The sequence below is a fragment of the Canis lupus genome, chromosome 13, assembly GCF_048164855.1.
Source record: "Canis lupus baileyi chromosome 13, mCanLup2.hap1, whole genome shotgun sequence".
In the NCBI taxonomy this organism is placed as follows: domain Eukaryota; kingdom Metazoa; phylum Chordata; class Mammalia; order Carnivora; family Canidae; genus Canis; species Canis lupus.
This window is the reverse complement of record NC_132850.1, coordinates 28364280-28386111: the sequence shown is the minus strand read 5'-3', so window position 1 is coordinate 28386111 and position 21832 is coordinate 28364280. Positions and strand designations below refer to the sequence as shown.

At 35.0% G+C, this 21832-nt stretch overlaps 1 long non-coding RNA gene across 5 annotated transcripts in view; it reads right to left on the bottom strand.

Moving 5' to 3' along the window:
- LOC140602823 (uncharacterized) overlaps nt 1-21832 on the bottom strand; it is a 290185-nt gene that overhangs the window by 136832 nt on the left and 131521 nt on the right. Inside the window, exons 11-13 of one of the 5 annotated variants that reach the window (XR_012005754.1) lie at nt 14859-14946; nt 7445-7476; nt 712-3162 (exon numbers count right to left, since the gene is read on the bottom strand). This is a non-coding gene — a long non-coding RNA (uncharacterized lncRNA). Of the gene's footprint in view, nt 1-710; nt 3163-7444; nt 7477-12484; nt 12576-14858; nt 14947-21832 lie in introns of those variants that run through there. The other 4 variants (XR_012005751.1, XR_012005755.1, XR_012005753.1 and 1 more) reach the window with 4 other exon arrangements.

Below are 21832 nucleotides of genomic sequence, written 5' to 3'. Positions count from 1 at the left end.
GAATAATAGTAATGATCATTTCTGGAAAATGATAGGCAATCTTCTGAATAAAACCCCAAATGTCATATATACCATTTTATAGGTAGTTAGAAATTAGCTTGGGCATTCTTTAGGAGAATATATAATCTTGTGCTTTGAAACTTGGAAAAAGACTCCTATATTTTCTTCATAAGCTTGTTGGGGTATTGAGAGGTACATATACATATATACACATACACAGACATACGTGTACATATATATATTCTAACTTTAATCTAGAAAGTATGTTCTAAACATTGAAGTTTAAACAATAATGTTGTATAGTTTGGTGGTAAGCAAAGACTTGCCTGACAAAAATAGTTTCTGCATCTAATTTCGGAAATATCCAAGATTACTTTCATTATCAAAATTTTTAAATTTTCATAAGATGACACATATTTAATAAATATGCTTAGTGTATAATTTCCATTGAAAGGTAACTTATTAATTAAAAGGAAAGAATAGTGATCCTATGGCCAATGACAAGAAAACAAGTTCCTGAGGACATGGGCTTGGGGCATGATATTTCCGTGTGTGTGTGTGTGTGCATGTGTGTGTGTGTGCATGTGTGTATGTGTGAGAGAGAGAGAGAATATCTATCTATATAGAATATATAGAATATAGAATATATATAGAATATAGAATATAGAATATAGAATATAGAATATATAGAATATATATATATTTTCAAACAAATTACAATACAGTTATTTAAAAAGAAATGTTACAATACAGTTGAAGAGATAAAAAAAAACAGAATTCAGCTGACAGCAAAGAACACAGTATACAATGTAATTAGGTGCATATCAAATGTGATGACTTTAAAAGCGCTAGGAAGTGAGTTCCTAAGCTGTTACTAAAAAATGTTTATAGCAATCCTGCAATCTATGTGTGTCTGTAAAGGTGAGTAGACAAAAATAAGGTCAGAGAGGAAAGCAGACATTTTATGTAAAAGCAAAAGCATGCTGGTAAGTAGTTTTACTGCTATTCACTCAGAATATTCTAATTGTTCAAGATTGCATAATTTTCCTGTCTGATGCAGAGCAGAACAATAAATCTGTGCAAAACTGAAACAGTGAGTTCCACCACATGTGACTTAAATTTTTTCTGAAGTGAGCTCAGAGACCATTGTTTCTTGAAAGAAGAGCTTTGATAATTGCATTCTCCAACTTCCAATTATTTTCCTTTTTCCTTGCCCTATAACTCTTTTATATTTCTCTTTTTAATATTTATTGTTTTCTCATTTCTCCTACATGTATCCTCTAACCTTATCTACTTGAGGGTTAATTTTCCTGCAGAATGGAAAAATTCTCAAAAGTAATTGTATTAAATCAAACGCACCTATTAAAATTTCACAGATGACAAAATTCTCAGTATCTTAATATACCCTGATATAGTTTTTATATCTTATATTCACTAATTCCATTCAATTTGCCCACAAAATATGTCTGATAAAGACTCTATGTATCTTTATCATTTGATTAATGTTAATAAATGAGGCAAAAATATGAAGTAAATACATTATGGGCACTATTATGATTTAGGACATTTTATATCAAGCAGCAGTTCTTAGCCAGGAACAAATTTGCCCCATAGGGGATGTCTGGCAATATCTGAAGACATTTTTGATGGTCATGATGGAGCAGGCACTACAAGAATCTAGTGGGGAATATAAATAATAGTGAAAGGGAATATAAGGGAAGGGGGAAGAAATGTGTGGGAAATATCAGAAAGGGAGACAGAACGTAAAGACTGCTAACTCTGGGAAACGAACTAGGGGTGGTGGAAGGGGAGGAGGGCGGGGGGTGGGAGTGAATGGGTGACGGGCACTGGGGGTTATTCTGTATGTTAGTGAATTGAACACCAATAAAAAATAAATTAAAAAAAAAAAAAAGAATCTAGTGGGTGGAATCCAGGTATGGTATTTAAATTCATTAGAGTTGGGGTGGCCCAGGTGGCTCAGCGGTTTAGCGCCACCTTCAGCCCAGGGCTTGATCCTGGAGACCTGGGATTGAGTCCAACGTTGGGCTCCCTGCATGGAGCCTCTTCTCCCTCTGCCTGTGTCTCTGCCTTTCTCTCTCTCTTTCTCTCTCTGTCTCTCATTAATAAATAAAATCTTTTAAAATAAATCAACCTGTTGAAACACAATATTAAAATAAATAAATAATTTTGTTAGAGTCCTCCACAACAAAGAATAACTCAGTCCAAAATACTATTAATAATTTCAAAATTGAAAAGCCCTGATAAAGAGGGAATTTATGATTCTCCTTATTTATCAAATTGTTACTTTTTTCTTGATGGATAAGGAATTTCACATTTGATTTTTAGTTCCAATAGCTCCTGTATACATTAGTCCAAATTGAGGTGTGCAGTTCTCCACTTAGTCATTATCATTCACTGTGTGAAATCTATGTAACAAAGAAAACTACCTGTTACCTAATGGCATGAATCATTCTAAAGTGTCTACAGGGAGAAGAGGATGGGGAGCTTTTATGGCATCACATGCCCAAGAATCGATGGCTATTACTGCATTATAAATTATATTAGTGGGCAGAATGGGGAGATGAGAGTATTCTGTAGAATTTATATATTAACAATTTTTAGCATCCAACACATTTTGTCGGTTTCAATTTTGATGACAGAAAAAGAGAGATGGTTATTTACCTCTTGCAATCTTTAAATACATTTCTTGTTTCTGTAGGAAAATCTTAGTCTAAGCTGATCTGTCATACTAACCCAAGAGAGAGTAATCATTATACATACACACAGTGTCATCATCATGTCACATACTTGTTATACTTAGTATTAGCTACTGATGTTGAATTAGGTACCCATAATGGTCAAAAGAAATATTACTAGTCATGATTTGGGATGAGAAAGTCTATTAGCTCATACCAGCTGATTTGGGCAAATTCCTGAACAATGTGTAAAAGGGCCCATGATACATTGAAATTTCATAGAATCTAAGCAGATAACCTTTAAGTAGATTTACAGGAATAACATTTATAATCAATCATTCTACTATTTGTATCGCTTATTGGAAATGTTTAAAACACTTGGCAGACTGCACCACTCTTATTGTTCTCATTGTCTTCCTGAAATAAGAGGATCTTGCCTGACTTTTCTTCCCCGAATTACTTCAACCTGGAAAGAAACCATTTCTCATATTATACTTGTTTGAATCAGCATAGTAATTAAGAGTGTTGCTTCTTAAAACTAAAAAATTCAATGCACAAATCACTTCTTTGCCATCTACTTCTAACTCCAATAATTTTAGTAAGTTACGTGACCTATAAAATCTTCAGTTTCTCACTAATAGTGTAGCAATAATAGTAATAATAACAGTAAGGCTGCAGGTTTTGTGGAGATTAGTGAAAAATGCATGCAAAGATCTCAGCAAAATACCTGACACATTATATGAGTTTAGCAAATTATAATAAATTTCCAAAACACTGTGTTATACAGCAAATGCAGTAATCCAGATCTCTTTTCTGGTATATCCAACAACCTACTCATTATCTTTATATGGAAGTCTAAAGGCACACCAGCCTCAATGTGTCAAATTCAAACTCTTTTCCCTGCATAATCTGCTTTCTTTCTTATGTTTCCTATGCAGTGAAGATGTCCATAGAGGCTGTGCCAGTCAGAAACCTAGCAGTCATCCTTGCCTCTATCTTCACAATTACTCTCCGTATCAGAGAGTTCCTTAGTGTTTTCTAATCTCCATTTTATAGCACTAGAGGTGGACCATTTGTCTATTCGCACAGTCACTTCTTTATTTTAGGCCATCATCATCTCTCTCTCTAATGGAAGGTCACAATCCCTTAAGTCATATCTATATGAAAACCAGAGTCGTGTTTCAAAAATGAAGATCATATCATGTTTTTCCTGCTTAAAGGCTTTCAATGAGTCCCTACTGCCCTTAAATTGAAATCCACAATACATAACCAAGCTGCAAATTGATCGAAATTAAAATTTTAGAGGAACTGAATATTGTTTTACATTCTTTCCCATAAGAATTTAAAATAAATAGCACACAAAAGGAAAACATAAAATGTTAGGACATATAATAATATTCACTTTATCTTATAATGACTAATTCTTTTTTAAAAAATATTTATGTATTTATTTTATAGAGAGTGGGGGTGTACAAGTGGGCCGGGAGAGGGAGAGAGAGAATCTTCAGCAGACTCTTCCCTGATTATGGAGCCCAACATGGGGCTTGATCTTATGACCTTGAGATCATGACCTTGAGATCATGACCTGATGAGCCAAAATCAAGAGTCCAGATATATAAATGACTGAACCACCCCCGTGTCTCAAAATGGCTAATTCTTATTAGCTGTTCTTCAAAGGTTGTCCTCTCCTACCACGCACCCTGGAACTACCTCTTTCTGCTGGAGTGATAAGTATGTGTTCAGTATCTCCATAAGAAAACTAAGTGTCAAGGTCCTAAGACTCTAGCTCTACTTTCCAGGCCCCTCTTCCAACTACTTTCTGTTCTCACACTCTCCAGGACATGTGTGCAACCACATTAAGTTGTAATACTTTGCCTTTCTTATGGGCACTCATAATTGCTGATTTGAAATCAAATCCCTCTGATTGGAACACTCTGTTGTCTCCTCTTCTGTTACTTTACTCCTGCTCTACTCTCAAGGTACAGCTTAATGCAATTCCTTCAGAAAGGCTTCCCTCATTCTTTTTTTCTTCCTTCAAATACCAAGTTAGGGTCATACCGCTACAACTCCATGCTGCCATGTATTTATCACTAAAACAGCTCTCCTTGCTCAACTACTTAACTCTACTGCTTACAAGTAACTGCTTTTTCTGTGCATCTCAGGAATCCACAAAAATCTGTTCTGCCTATTTCTGTATGTCTCACAAGCTAAGAATGTTTCTTAACTTTTTTAAACAGCTAAATTTTTAAAAAATACTTTAAGAATATAAAAATTTTATGAAATATACATATCATCGTGTCTATTTAAGTTTTATTGTAATACATCCCCCTCATTTCATTCACGTGTTGTCTATTACTGCCTTTGTACTATACCTTCAGAGTAGCTACAACAAAGATAATATGGCACACAAGCCTAAAATATTTACTATCTGGTCTATCTCATCAGATGTCAAATTCCTTAAGGGAAGAAATATGTTTTTCTAATTGCATTTCAGACATCTCCACAATGTATTTTATTTTATTTTTATAAATATATTTTTTATTGGTGTTCAATTTGCCAACATAGAATAACACCCAGTGCTCATCCGTCAAGTGTCCACCTCAGTGCCCATCACCCAGTCACCCCCACCCCCCACCCACCTCCCCCCTTCCACCACCCCTAGTTCGTTTCCCAGAGTTAGGAGTCTTTCATGTTCTGTCTCCCTTTCTGATATTTCCCACTCATTTTTTCTCCTTTCCCCTTTATTTCCTTTTACTATTTTTTATATTCCCCAAATGAATGTTTGTCCTTCTCCGATTGACTTATTGTACAATGTATTTTTATTAGATGAGTGAGTTAATGAAAGAATAGTAAATGAGGGGTAGTAATGAACAAATGCAATAGTGCTGAAAGTCAAATTTCTTTTTTGAAAGTAAAGTAAATCAACTCTGGCTAAATTCAGCAAAAAGGAAATTACTGGAAGGAAACAGGATTATGTCACAAAATAAAAGAAAAAGTTGAAGAACTGGGTTTTGGAGGGGATAGGAACTAGAAGGACTCTTGAGATCTTGGTACCAGTAACCACTAGATAAGCTCATTGAAATAAAATGATTGTTCTTGCATCTACATTTGGCTCAAAGTTCATATTCCCAAGGGAGATAACCTGATCACACCCTGGCTAGGAAAACTGATCTCTGTTTGGCAGTGCCAATCAGATATATGATCTTAGAGAAGACATTCCCAACAACACTGCATGTAAAGGAAAATTAGTATTCTATTACTAGAGCAATAGTGTTCCTGGTAGGTTAAAAAAACAAAATGACAAGATATATCTTACAATAGAAAAAAATGGGGATCAGAAGATCATTTTAAATGAAAGTAACTGGAATTTAGACTATCGCTGCCTGTTCTAGGACATGTTCCTTCTATCACATTGAAAAACAATTTAGTCATAAGTGTCTTACTCAATTCTCATAAATTAATGCACTTGGTTTCAACATTATTGTTGAAAGCGAAACTATAAATGGCATTATTCATAGTGTACACTGAGTATAATATACCCGTCTGCCAGTTTAATAAGAGAAGATAAAACCATTATTCTATTCATCAGAGCTTTCACAATAACTAAGAATGACAAGGGCTGGATTGTGACTTAGTGTATGACGATAAACATACTGGCTAGATTTTACAAATGAAATTCTCCAAATCTCAAACATTTTTGTGATAAAGAGGCTAACGTAGCACATTAATGGTATGATGAGGGATGAGATATACTTACTAGTGAGAAAAGTATGAAGGAAAAGCACAAAGAAATGGGCATTAGTAATCCCTGTTATTACTCATCTTCTAATATTTCTCTTTTCATTCTATCTACGAGTATTTCCTGTTCTCCAGGCTAAATGTGACACATTTAGTATTTCCTGTTCTCCAGGCTAAATGTGACACATCTCACATGAAGTAACTGTCCTATGAGCCGTTAATCTTGAACTTTCTGAAAAATCTATGTTCCTCTCTGAATGAGGCTATAATGACTACATTCTGGATCATTCATTGCATCATGACAATTATTTGAACTTCTCACCAATTAGGTATTACATATTAAAATCTTTCAACTTTTATATCTCCAATTCATGTGTGCTAAGTTCTTGAAGTGTACACTTTAAAAATTTCCAAAGAATTCATATGCACCTGCACCTGGGGTTGTTTTCATTATTATTGATGTTTCCTAGATAAATTATCCTAAATCTTGTACTCTTTTCTTGCATAGATTTCACAAGAATGTCTCTTGTATTAAAGTTTGTCTCCTTATAAGGAAAAAGTACCCATTTAAAATATTTATGTAACTATCAAGCATTTTATAGTTTTTCCAATCACTCAAGCCATATTTACTAAAAAATAAACAAGTAAAGGAGCACCTGGATGGCTCAGTTAGTTAAGGATCCCACTCTTGATTTTGGCTCAGGTCATGATCTCAGGGTCCTGAGACTGAGCCCTGAGTCAGACTCCATGCTCAGCAAGGAGTCTGCTAGAGATTGTCTCCCTCCCCTCTGCTCCTTCCCTTACTTGCTCTCTTTTTATCAAACAAATAATAAAATCTTAAAAAAAAAACCATAGTATCCAATGATCTTTCCTCTCCCAGAATGAAAAAATATTCAGCTTAACTTTTTATGTCTATTTAGCTTCCATAGTAAAGGAAATTAAATTATAACATATAATAATAATTATTATTATTAATAATAATAATTATTATTATTATTATAACATCTTACCACATGGAGATTGCACATATAATACTCTTCAGCTGATTAAAGATAAGAAACAGGTCATTTCATTTTTACTGTGATTACTTTCTATATAATAGATTCACCGTCTATTTCTCCAGCTTATAGTTAAGCTTCCTTCCAATTAATTTATGTTTAAATTAGGTAAATTGCTAAAAGTTACTGAATATTTAAAGCAAAATAATATCCCCACTAGACAAACATTTTATTCTCATTTTCTATATAGATTATAATATACTTCAGATCACATTATACAAAATTACGCTGTTTCCTAATATCTTTGCCATCAATATCTACTTTTCTGGTCATATATTTTTATTAGCAATCACCAATAAAAGAGTTATAATGCAACCCAACTCCATTTTTAGATTTTTAGTCAGAGAAACAATATTTTTACCCAGATTATGAACACTTATACTTCTAGAAATACTCTTGAGGCTTTTTTTCTTTCCTTTAAGTATAATTATAGTCTTACCCAATAATTGTGATTGATGAAATTTTACAGTGCAGCAATATCTCATTTTGAAGAGGGATTTTTCCTGAGTTATGTTAGGGTAATGCTTTTATAAGCTTGTGATTTTATGCACCAGGTGGAATTTTCACATTTACTTCTGATTGTTATATCTTCTTGATATTTTTATATGACTCCACTCTGTTATATACCCTCCAAAGCCAAAAATAAAAAACTGTCATTTTAATCTTTCTTTAAATATTTTCCAGAATGCCTAAGTGCAGCCATGAGATATATTATTGTGGAATTTTATTTATTTTTTATCTTTCTTCCATAGCAGTTTAAATTCCATAAAAATAGAACACATACTAAAATCTTGTTTCTAAAAAATTCCTAGCGGTGTATGTTTTATTTTCATGAACAAAAAGGGCTTTTTAAAAATTTTTAAAAATCACCGTGTCTCAAAATACAAGTTAAATAATGTGTTAATTTTTTTTCACTAACATGAATCATTTTCCCTCTGGTTGTACATTTTATATGAGAAATATCCAATAGATACTGTTTTGTAGTATAAAAGAACAGTGTTTACTGTCACAGAGCAGTAACAACCCTGTAATATTTTTTTTCCAGGAACATGGAATGTCTTTCCATTTATTTGTGTCTTTGAAAATTTCCTTCATCAGTGTTTTATAATTTTCAACATACAGTATTGCACCTCTTTTGGTTCCTAAGTATTTTATTCTTCCTGTTGTTATTGTAGATGGAACTGTTTTCTTGATTTCTTTTTTAGATATTTCATTGTTAACACCTTTAGAAATGTCTCCAACTTTTGTATGCTGATTTTGTATCCTGTAAGTTTACTGAATTTGTTTTAGTAGTTTTTTGTGGAGTCTTTACAGTTTCCTACATATATGATCTTTCTACCTGCAAATAGATAACTTTACTTCTTTCTTTATGATTTCTATACCTTGTATTTCTGTTTCTTGCCTGATTGCTTTGGCTAGGACTTGCAGAACAATGTTGAGTAGCGGTAGTGAGAGTAGGGATCCTTGTCTTGTTCTGGATCTTTAAAGAAAATCTTTCAGTTTTAACTCATTGGTTATATTAGCTGTAGAGTTTTCATAGATGGCCTTTATTGTGTTGAGGTTTGAGAGATTTTATTGAACATGACTGGATGTTGAATTTTGTCAAATGTTCTGCATTTGTTGAGATGATGATGATGTAATACTTGTCTCTCACTCTGTATTGTGTCTCACATTGATTGATTTGCATGTGTGAGGCCAACCTTGTATCCCAAGGATAAATCCCACTTGGTCACGATGTAGGACTCTTTTGATGTAGTGTTGAATTTAGTTTGTTAGTACAGTTGACCCTTGAGAACACCATGGTGGATAGGGATGTCAACAGTCAGAAATCTGTATAACTTTTCTCTTCCCCAAAACTTAACTACTAATAGTGTACTATCGTCAGAAACCTTACCAATATGACTAACAGGTATTTTATGTTATGTATGATATACTGTATTTGTAAATTAGAGAAAAGGAAATATTAAGAAATTATCCCTGTAATATTTTAAGATTAACTTCTCTGAGCTATTCCCAAGATTATTGGGAAAACTTCAATTAATCCAGGTTGCTTTCATCTTATTCCAAAGCACCCTTTTACTTTAACTCTTAGAGATTATACAATTATATATTTCATTAGGGGATATACTCATGATTTCTTCTCAAATACTAGAGTAGAAAACTCCTCCAGCTGCGAATATAAAAAGACAACCTGCTGTCAAGTCTTTCATTTGTATCACAAGCCAAGATTACAGCAGTGAAAAATACTCCATTTGGAACTCAGTTTGCTGATTTTAAAAAGTCAGGGGGTTGGACTAAGTAACTCTGGTCACTCTCAGTTTTAAAATTAGATAGGCTTTATTTTATTTTTAGAATAAAAATAATAAAAAAGGGAAATGATAATGTTTCTTAAAACTTTGTATGAAATATATTGGAGTATTCTGGAATAGTAATATATTTTGTTCATCTAATAAAGTTCTTTGTAAGAACAAGGGTGAATTATTGTAAGAAATCTTCCTAATTTTGCCATGTTTTACCTAGACATGAGTCAAGACTGAAGAAATAGTAAAACCTACCAGAAAAGACATATTAAAATGACAGCTAATTGCTAAGAGAAGCTTAGAGTTGATGCCCATTCTGTAATGCAGTGAAGTGTTTAAGGAAACTTGTCATAAAGATATTTCTAAAAAGCCAAAAAAAAAAAAAGCTTATGAATCACATCTGTCAAACAGATGTTTTACATTATAGGTATCTACCTGCTTTACTCATTTAAAGAAAACACTTTTATGGCTTTTAATATTGATTGGTAATGCTATAAAGTGTATGTCCTCAGGTCTTCAAAGTAATAAAAGTAGATTGTTAAAAAGGGGCATATCTTAGAAATCAATAAAGTGAGACTTAAAAGATACTGAATAAAAACAATATGTAAGTATGTTTACCTACTTTTTTTCTAAGCCTGATTTACTACTTTACACTAAAAATAAAATACATTGATTACAAGGTTGAATTTCAGTATCACTATGATGTTCGTGGTGTTAATAATTCAACCAATACCTCCCATACCAGCTCCCAAAGATGGACTTTGGTGACCACTTCAGAAGCTAACTATTGTTTGCATCTTATGTGTTATGCATGAAATGGGGGAGACACTGTATACTGTAATAGTTAAAAGCATGTTTCTTGAAGCTAAATTGTCTGGGTTAAAACTTTAGGTCTGCCACTTTCTTCATGATTTTGACCAAGTTGCTTAACTTGTTCTTTGCCACAATTTTCTCATCAGTAAAATAGTAACAGCAGATATTTCAAAAGGTTTTGTAAAGATAAACATTTAATATATATGAAATACTTTGACCCATGATTAACACATAAGTATAGCTGAACACCTATTAGTTCTTATAACACGTACATGGGGAAGCTGAAGAAGCCATGGGAGACACTATCAGATCCCATTCTTGCAAATTCTAAGAGTCAAGTTCTAGTTTACAATGAGGTGTCCATGATGTCATATAAAAAGTTTATGCTAAGCATAAACTCAGCAGCATACAGGCCATTCTATCGGAGAGACTGTGCAATTCCCTTTACTATCTCAAGGGTAAGTAGTTGTATAGAATTAATAATTTGATAAACCTTTATGTACAGAAGGAATAATTTTGTTAAAGACAGTACTTTAATGATTCCTTTATTTTAAAAAAATAAGTGACTAGTTTACTGATCCCTCATAAGAAATGTTTATATATCATCTACTGATTATATATTTTATGATAAAGAATCATAGTTTATTTATTATACTTCCTAGGAATTAGTGTTAGAGCAATTATCAGGCAAGAAATATTTAGTTATATAGTTATTATTTACCCTCTAATTCCCTCTATTATTAATCTATAGATATTACATCCAAATTTGGAGAAGCAGAAAATAAAAGGGAAACATGAAAGCAAATGACAAACAAATATGGAGACTTCAAGAACCAGCTCAACAAGATGCATAATCTCAACAGTGGTTTTAGCCATACCAGCTATTTGTATTAACTGTTAACCTATTTATTTAATAAACAATTATCTAGTAATTACTACCTGACACTATTTCAATGTACTTTTCAGACACTGAATCATTTAATCCTAGTATCAACCCTATTCAGTAGGTGCTATAATTATTTTCATATCTCCATGTGAAGATACTAAGGCATGAGAAGGCTATGTCACAAGCCTGGGGCCACATAGCCTAAGTGGCAGAACCAGGGTTTGAAGGAAGTTTGGTCCCCATGTCCTTGCTCTTTACCTCCATATCATGCTGCCTCATACAAAGAATTGTTCCTCATTACTCATCTACAATTATTTAAATTATTTGCTTTTCAAAATACACATAATTAAATAATTGGTCAAGTTAAAGTCTGTACTTCAATCTGCCTTTAATTTGACTAAGATACCCAGGTATCAGTGCTAGTTTTAGCCTTGAAACTATCTCCATTGTCATCATCATAATTTTTTTATGACATCTTAAGTATATTTCACTTGGTCACATTAAAGCAAGAGTTTTCAAGCACTCACTAGCTGTCAAGTACCACTGAATTTGTTTGGTATATATTGTCACCACATTACCTTTTTTTTCTTTTTTCTGAAATCATAGAGGAAATTCCAATAGGGAAGCAACTCTGCAATCACTCCCAAAGAGCTATACTTCCAACGGAACTTATGTTAGATGTCGAAATGCATTATGTAATATTGTATAACACAAAATTTGCTTTTACTGGTGCTCAATTCAATAAGCTTGAAATAGAAATCACACCACTGCCCACTTCAACAATAGCTAATAAGAAGAGAAAATAGTTTTCTCTAATGTGGACATGGGCTTAATATGGAAAAGTTAATGTGGGTAATAAAGTCTCAGTGACATTGATCCAGAATACAAACCAAGTATTACTCAAGAATTGTCCCTCTGTTTGATTTCACCATTCACTAATGGCCAACCACGCTTAAATCACTGAATTCTGATTATTAGTTATATGACACTTACCAATCTTAATGTGACTAGTAACACACAAAAGCCAATGAGAAGTGGAAATAGTAAGAAGGCATAAGAGCAGAAGGCATAAGAGCAGAAACACCTGAAAAATGACATGTGAGTAATTCATTGAATTTTTTTTATTCTCCCTTGAGTCTCTTAACTATCTTGTTTATTTCATCAAAGACACTTATCAGAATATTAATATAACCCGCAAGTTAAAAATAAGTTGTATAAGTAAATCTAGTTTTTGACAATGTTGGCCAGACAGGCCTATGCAGAAGAAAGTTACTGAATGCTTAAAGCTAATATTTAACTTACTACCGCAATTAACTTTATAGAATCAAGTGTGATTGAGTTTCTCCCTGCACACCACTCCTGCCTCTCCATTCTGATTAAGGTATTAAGCACTGCTAGTGTTATTAGGTAAGCAAATACAATTTCAACTCAATGGGGCTAATTATTAGTAATAAGGTCAATAAATTTTAACTTTATATAAGCTGTTGAAAAAAATACACTACTGAAAATTAACTTCAAGTGGAGTACTGTGATAAACCATTGTTTAGAAAAGTCATAGAAATATGAAATCCAGTGGCTATAAAAGAAATCTGAACAGTAACCTCTCAATAGGCATCTTTACCTGCCTGTCTCTTAACTGGTCACTCCCACTCAATCCATCACATCTAATAGGTTCAACTTATTATGTTATTATTTTTTAAGCATTATTTTCATTATGGCATTCTTATTTTTGAATTATAAACTAACTCTTGCATACAAATATAGATGACAATATTTAAAAAAAAAACCAGACACATATCTACAACCAAGCTGAACAGAAATAATTACTAACAAAATATAAGCCCCTCTATATATTTGTCTCTAATTTCATTCTCCATTGATAGCAGATGTAATCACTCTTCTATTTGCATACACCATTCTATGTGATTTTATACACTGACTATATGTGTATGTATCCACAATATACAGAATTTCTTTACACACTGACATGTTATAAGAAGGCACAGTGTATATATTCTTTAAATTTTGGTTTTGACATTGATCCATGCTAATATTTGCATATTTAATTCATTTTAACTAAAAATTTATCCAATGGAATCCCATATTCAAATATTCATTTTCTTGGTGATATGTATACATATATACATATATATTTATATATATATATACATTTTAAATCTAAGAATTATGGATTTTAAGAAGGCATTATAATTTATTAACATTTATAAGATCAGTCCACACTCTTGATCTCAAGATTTAAAACTTTTCATCAGTTAGTCCTACACTGCTTATACAATTTTATTTTTCTAAACCAGTGGTTCTCAATATGTAGTTTCTGACTAGCAGCATTGGTAACACCTGGAAATTTCTTAAAAATGCAAATGATAGGACCCTACCCCTGGCCTACTGAACCAGAAACTCTGGAGGTGAGAGCCCAACAATGTCATTTGTTACACACTAGAGTTTAAGAATCACTGATCTTGGCCATGGTAGTGCCTGGTCTTTCTGGCTACTCACCTTACCTTCCCAGCCTATTCCCACTCCTTATGACTACTCAAGTGCTTTAATCCATATTATTGCATGAAAGGTTTTCTTACTTGTTTGACTTATTTACATGTCCTGTTAAGTTGAAACCTTTGCTGAACATTGAACATTCGAGCTTATCTGACATATAGTAAAAGTGTTCAATATCCCAGCCATACTGAGTTTCTTATATCCCCAAACATAAAATTACTATTTCACATCTCTGGGCCCTTTTTTTTTTTCTTTATTCTTAATGCCCTGTTCCTTGCATTCCAGAAGAAATTCCAATATCCCACCAGATCTCCTCCTTGGAAAGACTACTCAGAAGGGAAGTACTTGTTGTCTTTCGTGCCATTGCTATGCCTCATACATGCCACTACTCTGAAAGCAGGACACAGATTCACCACAATTGTCTGCTTACAGGTCTTTCTTTTCATCAGACTGCAACTTCTTTGCTCTGGCATCCTCCTATGCTTGATTCATAGCAAATGATTCCATTTGCATGTGTTCAGTGAGTGACAATACATTCCACTCAACATTTATTGAGTATGCGTATAGATCTGATTCTTTTCTAAGTACTAGGGAGACACAAAGGACACTAAAACACTGGCCCTGTCTGTGAATTATTTCTAGAATTTATCCTTGAGAGAAGTTTTCTTTGGAATTTCTACATTCTGATGTTCATTCTTTTGATTGTGTAAGTATTCTAGAGCTTGCAATCAGGGGACATTTGTGTGCTATCCTAACATGCAATACAATATTTAAATTGTTTCATAGATGTCAAGCTTATTTCTCTCAAGCATATTTTAAAGTACCTAAAAATAAAATGTGTACTTCAACTTACTTTAACACTTCTTTATTAGGCCTAGCACAGGGTTGGGCCCAACTGCTATTTAATAATTTTGCCTCGATTTTTATGAGCTACATCTTCACTGTGAAAGAAAAAAAAACACATGGAATTATATTAAATTTTCTTTTGATACAGTTACAGATGGAAGATATATTTCTTATCCATTGATTTGATAAATTTAGCCAGTTTTGTATTTATGCAACAGCTTTAGAAATAAAGTAAAAATAGAACTTTGGAACTGTTATCTACCATGATAGACAATAATTTGACTCACATAAATTGCTTTCTATTATCTTCCACAATTTTCTCACATCTGATTTCTTTCCAGAATCTCTACTATAAAGACAATTTTCTCTAAATTTAATACTTTAGTGCCTACATCACTACATGTTTATTGTCTGTGATTACAAATGATATTATTATCAATACTGCTTCTTGACTACTTAGCTAGTTCTGAACTCCCACCTTAGGGTGTAACAGAGACATCTCTGTTCTACGTAAACGTATAATGTCTTAAGATTAACATAGTGCTTTTCATTTTGGGTCCGTATTTTGTCTTATTTATTATTATACTTCTTAATCTGACCCATAGAGTAAATTGGCCTTCAAGAGGTGTTTGCTGAGCTCCTCCAAGTGCTAACCCCTGGATATCAGCACAACAGGCCCCTCCCCCAGAAGACCAGCTAGACAGACAGGGGAAAAACAAATTATTGACCAAGCAGCACTGGAAAGTTTCAGGGGAAGTCAAGGGACTTACAGTATACAGAATCAGAGGATACTCCCCCTTGTTTTTTTTGTTTGTTTGTTGTTTGTTTTTTGCTTTTTGATTTCTGTTTGCTCCCCCCCTTTTTTCTTTTTTTTTTCTTTTTTTCTTCCTTTTTTTTTTCTTTTTTCTTTTTCTTTCCTTCTTTCTCTTCTCTCTTTTTCTCCTTTTCCCAATACAACTTGTTTTTGGCCACTCTGCACTGAGCAAAATGACTAGAAGGAAAACCTCACCTCAAAAGAAAGAATCAGAAACAGTCCTCTCTCCCACAGAGTTACAAAATTTGGATTACAATTCAATGTCAGAAAGCCAATTCAGAAGCGCTATTATAAAGCTACTGGTGGCTCTAGAAATAAAGGACTCAAGAGACTTCATGACTGCAGAATTTAGATCTAATCAGGCAGAAATTAAAAATCAATTGAATGAGATGCAATCCAAACTAGAAGTCCTAAAGACAAGGGTTAACGAGGTGGAAGAACGAGTGAGTGACATAGAAGACAAGTTGATGGCAAAAAGGGAAACTGAGGAAAAAAAGAGACAATTAAAAGACCATGAGGATAGATTAAGGGAAATAAACGACAGCCTGAGGAAGAAAAACCTACGTTTAATTGGGGTTCCCGAGGGTGCCGAAAGGGACAGAGGGCCAGAATATGTATTTGGACAAATCATAGCTGAAAACTTTCCTAATCTGGGAAGGGAAACAGGCATTCAGATCCAGGAAATAGAGAGATCCCCCCCTAAAATCAATAAAAACCATTCAACACCTCGACATTTAATAGTTAAGCTTGCAAATTCCAAAGATAAAGAGAAGATCCTTAAAGCAGCAACAGACAAGAAATCCCTAACTTATATGGGGATGAATATCAAATTAACAGCAGACCTCTCCACAGAGACCTGGCAGGCCAGAAAGGGCTGGCAGGATATATTCAGGGTCCTAAATGAGAAGAACATGCAACCAAGAATACTTTATCCAGCAAGGCTCTCATTCAGAGTGGAAGGAGAGATAAAGAGTGGAAGGAGAGATAAAGGAACTTTCAGTTCCAAGACACGCAGGAACTGAAAGAATATGTGACCTCCAAACCAGCTCTGCAAGAAATTTTAAGGGGACTCTTAAAATTCACCTTTAAGAAGAAGTCCAATGGAACAATCCACAAAAACAGGGACTGAATAGATATCATGATGACACTAAATTCATATCTTTCAATAGTAACTCTGAACATGAATGGGCTTAATGACCCAATCAAAAGGCGCAGGGTGTCAGACTGGATAAAAAAGCAGGACCCATCTATTTGCTGTCTACAAGAGACTCATTTTAGACAGAAGGACACCGACAGCCTGAAAATAAAAGGTTGGAGAACCATTTACCATTCAAATGGTCCTCAAAAGAAAGCAGGGGTAGCCATCCTTATATCAGATAAACTAAAATTTACCCCAAAGACTGTAGTGAGAGATGAAGAGGGGCACTATATCATACATAAAGGATCTATCCAACAAGAGGACTTAACAATCCTCAATATATATGCCCCGAATGTGGGAGATCCCAAATATTTAAATCAATTAATAAACAAAATTAAGACATACTTAGATAATAATACACTTATACTTGGTGACTTCAATCTAGCGCTTTCTATACTCGATAGGTCTTCTAAGCACAACATCTCCAAAGAAACGAGAGCTTTAAATGATACACTGGACCAGATGGATTTCACAGATATCTACAGAACTTTACATCCAAACTCAACTGAATACACATTCTTCTCAAGTGCACATGGAACTTTCTCCAGAACAGACCACATACTGGGTCACAAATCAGGTCTGAACCGATACCAAAAGATTGGGATCGTCCCCTGCATATTCTCAGACCATAATGCCTTGAAATTAGAACTAAATCACAACAAGAGGTTTGGAAGGACCTCAAACACGTGGAGGTTAAGGACCATACTGCTAAAAGATGAAAGGGTCAACCAGGAAATTAAGGAAGAATTAAAAAGATTCATGGAAACTAATGAGAATGAACATACAACCGTTCAAAATCTTTGGGATGCAGCAAAAGCAGTCCTGAGGGGGAAATACATTGCAATACAAGCATCCATCCAAAAACTGGAAAGAACTCAAATACAAAAGCTAACCTTACACATAAAGGAGCTAGAGAAAAAGAGCAAATAGATCCTACACCCAGCAGAAGAAGAGAGTTAATTAAGATTCGAGCAGAACTCAATGAAATCAAGACCAGAAGATCTGTGGAACAGATCAACAAAACCAGGAGTTGGTTCTTTGAAAGAATTAATAAGATAGATAAACCATTAGCCAGCCTTATTAAAAAGAGAGAGAAGACTCAAATTAATAAAATCATGAATGAGAAAGGAGAGATCACTACCAACACCAAGGAAATACAAACGATTATAAAAACATATGAAAAGCTATATGCCAAGAAATTAGGCAATCTAGAAGAAATGGATGCATTCCTGGAAAGCCACAAACTACCAAAACTGGAACAGGAAGAAATAGAAAACCTGAGCAGGCCAATAACCAGGGAGGAAATTGAAGTAGTCATCAAAAACCTCCCAAGACACAAAAGTCCAGGTCCAGATGGCTTCCCTGGGGAATTCTATCAAACATTTAAAAAAGAAACCAGGGATCCCTGGGTGGCGCAGCGGTTTGGCATCTGCCTTTGGCCCAGGGCGCGATCCTGGAGACCTGGGATCGAATCCTACGTAGGGCTCCTGGTGCATGGAGCCTGCTTTTCCCTCTGCCTGTGTCTCTGTCTCTCTCTGTCTCTCTCTCTCTATCATAAATAAATTAAAAAAATATTTTTTAAATTAAAAAAAAAACCCAGCTTCTACTAAAGCTGTTTGGAAAGATAGAAAGAGATGGAGTACTTCCAAATTCATTCTATAAGGCCAGCATCACCTTAATTCCAAAACCAAAGACCTCACCAAAAAAGGAGAATTATAGACCAATATCCCTGATGAACAGGGATGCAAAAATTCTCAACAAGATACTAGCCAATAGGATCCAACAGTACATTAAGAAAATTATTCACCATGACCAAGTAGGATTTATCCCTGGGACACAAGGCTGGTTCAACACTCATAAAAACAATCAATGTGATTCATCATATCAGCAAGAGAAAAACCAAGAACCATATGATCCTCTCAATAGATGCAGAGAAAGCATTTGACAAAATACAGCATCCATTCCTGATCAAAACTCTTCAGAGTGTAGGAATAGAGGGAACTTTCCTCGACATCTTAAAAGCCATCTACGAAAAGCCCACAGCAAATCTCATTCTCAATGGGGAAGCACTGGGAGCCTCTCCCCTAAGATCAGGAACAAGACAGGGATGTCCACTCTCACCACTGCTATTCAACATAGTACTAGAAGTCGTAGCCTCAGCAATCAGACAACAAAAAGACATTAAAGGCATTCAAATTGGCAAAGAAGAAGCAAACTCTCCCTCTTCGCTGATGACATGATACTCTACATAGAAAACCCAAAAGAGGGATCCCTGGGTGGCGCAGCGGTTTAGCGCCTGCCTTTGGCCCAGGGCACGATCCTGGAGAACCAGGATCGAATCCCATGTCGGGCTCCCGGTGCACGGAGCCTGCTTCTCCCTCTGCCTATGTCTCTGCGCTTCTCTCTCCCTCTCTCTCTCTCTCTGTGACTATCATAAATAAATAAAAATTAAAAAAAAAGAAAACCCATAAGACTGCACCCCAAGATTGCTAGAACTCATACAGCAATTTGGCAGTGCGGCAGGATACAAAATCAATGCCCAGAAGTCAGTGGCATTTCTATACACTAACAATGAGACTGAAGAAAGAGAAATTAAGGAGTCAATCCCATTTACAATTGCACCCAAAAGCATAAGATACCTAGGAATAAACCTCACCAAAGAGGTAAAGGATCTATACCCTCAAAACTATAGAACACTTCTGAAAGAAATTGAGGAAGACACAAAGAGATGGAAAAATATTCCATGCTCATGGATTGGCAGAATTAATATTGTGAAAATGTCAATGTTACCCAGGGCAATTTACACGTTTAATGCAATCCCTATCAAAATACCATGGACTTTCTTCAGAGAGTTAGAATAAATTATTTTAAGATTTGTGTGGAATCAGAAAAGACCCCGAATAGCCAGGGGAATTTTAAAAAAGAAAACCATAGTTGGGGGCATCACAATGCCAGATTTCAGGTTGTACTACAAAGCTGTGGTCATCAAGACAGTGTGGTACTGGCACAAAGACAGACACATAGATCAATGGAACAGAATAGAGAACCCAGAAATGGGCCCTGAACTTTATGGTCAATTAATATTCGACAAAGCAGGAAAGACTATCCACTGGAAAAAAAGACAGTTTCTTCAATAAATGGTGCTGGGAAAATTGGACATCCACATGCAGAAGAATGAAACTAGACCACTCTCTTTCACCATACACAAAGATAAACTCAAAATGGATGAAAGATCTAAATGTGAGACAAGATTCCATCAAAATCCTAGAGGAGAACACAGGCAACACCCTTTTGGAACTCAGCCACAGTAACTTCTTGCAAGATACATCCACGAAGGCAAAAGAAACAAAAGCAAAAATGAACTATTGGGACTTCATCAAGATAAGAAGCTTTTGCACAGCAAAGGATACAGTCAACAAAACTCAAAGACAACCTACAGAATGGGAGAAGATATTTGCAAATGACATATCAGATAAAGGGCTAGTTTCCAAGATCTATAAAGAACTTCTTAAACTCAACACCAAAGAAACAAAAATCCAATCATGAAATGGGCAAAAGACATGAAGAGAAATCTCACAGAGGAAGACATAGACATGGCCAACATGCACATGAGAAAATGCTCTGCATCACTTGCCATCAGGGAAATACAAATCAAAACCACAATGAGATACCACCTCACACCAGTGAGAATGGGGAACATTAACAAGGCAGGAAACTACAAATGTTGGAGAGGATGCGGGGAAAAGGGAAGCCTCTTACACTGTTGGTGGGAATGTGAACTGCTGCAGCCACTCTGGAAAACTGTGTGGAGTTTCCTCAAAGAGTTAAAAATAGACCTGCCTTACGACCCAGCAATTTCACTGCTGGGGATTTACCCCAAAGATACAGATGCAATGAAATGCCGGGACACCTGCACCCCAATGTTTCTAGCAGCAATGTCCACAATAGCCAAACTGTGGAATGAGCCTCTGTGTCCATTGAAAGATGAATGGATAAAGAAGATGTGGTTTATGTATACAATGGAATATTACTCAGCCATTAGAAATGATAAATACCCACCATTTGCTTCGACGTGGATGGAACTGGAGGGTATAATGCTGAGTGAAATAAGTCAATCGGAGAAGGATAAACACTATATGGTCTCATTCATTTGGGGAATATAAATGATAGTGAAAGGGAATAGTGGGGAAGGGAGAAGAAATGGGTAGGAAATATCAGAAAGGGAGACAGAACATGGAAGACTCCTAACTCTGGGAAAAGAACTAGGGGTGGTGGAAGGGGAGGTGGATGGGGGAGTGGAGGTGACTGGGTGGCAAGCACTGAGGGGGGAACTTGACGGGATGAGCACTGGGTGTTATTCTGTATGTTGGCAAATTGAACACCAATAAGAAATATATTTATTATTTAAAAAAAAGGTGTTTGCTGAGAGTCTGAATGGTTAGATAGAGGACACAGTCTCATTTACTTCTTACACTAAGCCAATTTCCCCCTTTTTGACAGATAAGAGCACAGAAGCTTTGGAAATTTAGGAAGCTCAGCCAGGATAACAGAGAAAGCAGCTGAGCAAGCTATTACTGTTCTTGGTCTTCTGAGTCTAAATATCCTGTTTGTGCTACTCTCGCCTTTGTATCTCCTGTGGAAGTTTAGATGAGATGAGATCCTAGTGAGTCAAAGGAAACTGGATCTGCAATGTTCTTTTGAAAGCTGATATTTGATTTCTAGTCTGCATTTAATGTGACACAGTCTTACCAAATGCATGAAAATGATACTTGGTTTATCTGTTAAGGGCCAGGGATCTCAAGAGATTCACAATTTGGGGGGGTGGGAAGTAGAAATGTTATTAGTGCATTCTTCTGACTGCTTTTCTGAAAATGATTTGTAGCAAGCAAGCAGAACAGGGGGGAGATAAACCCTTACAGCATATAGAAGGAGCAGTTGTGCTCATTTAGACATGTGACAAGGTTGTTAC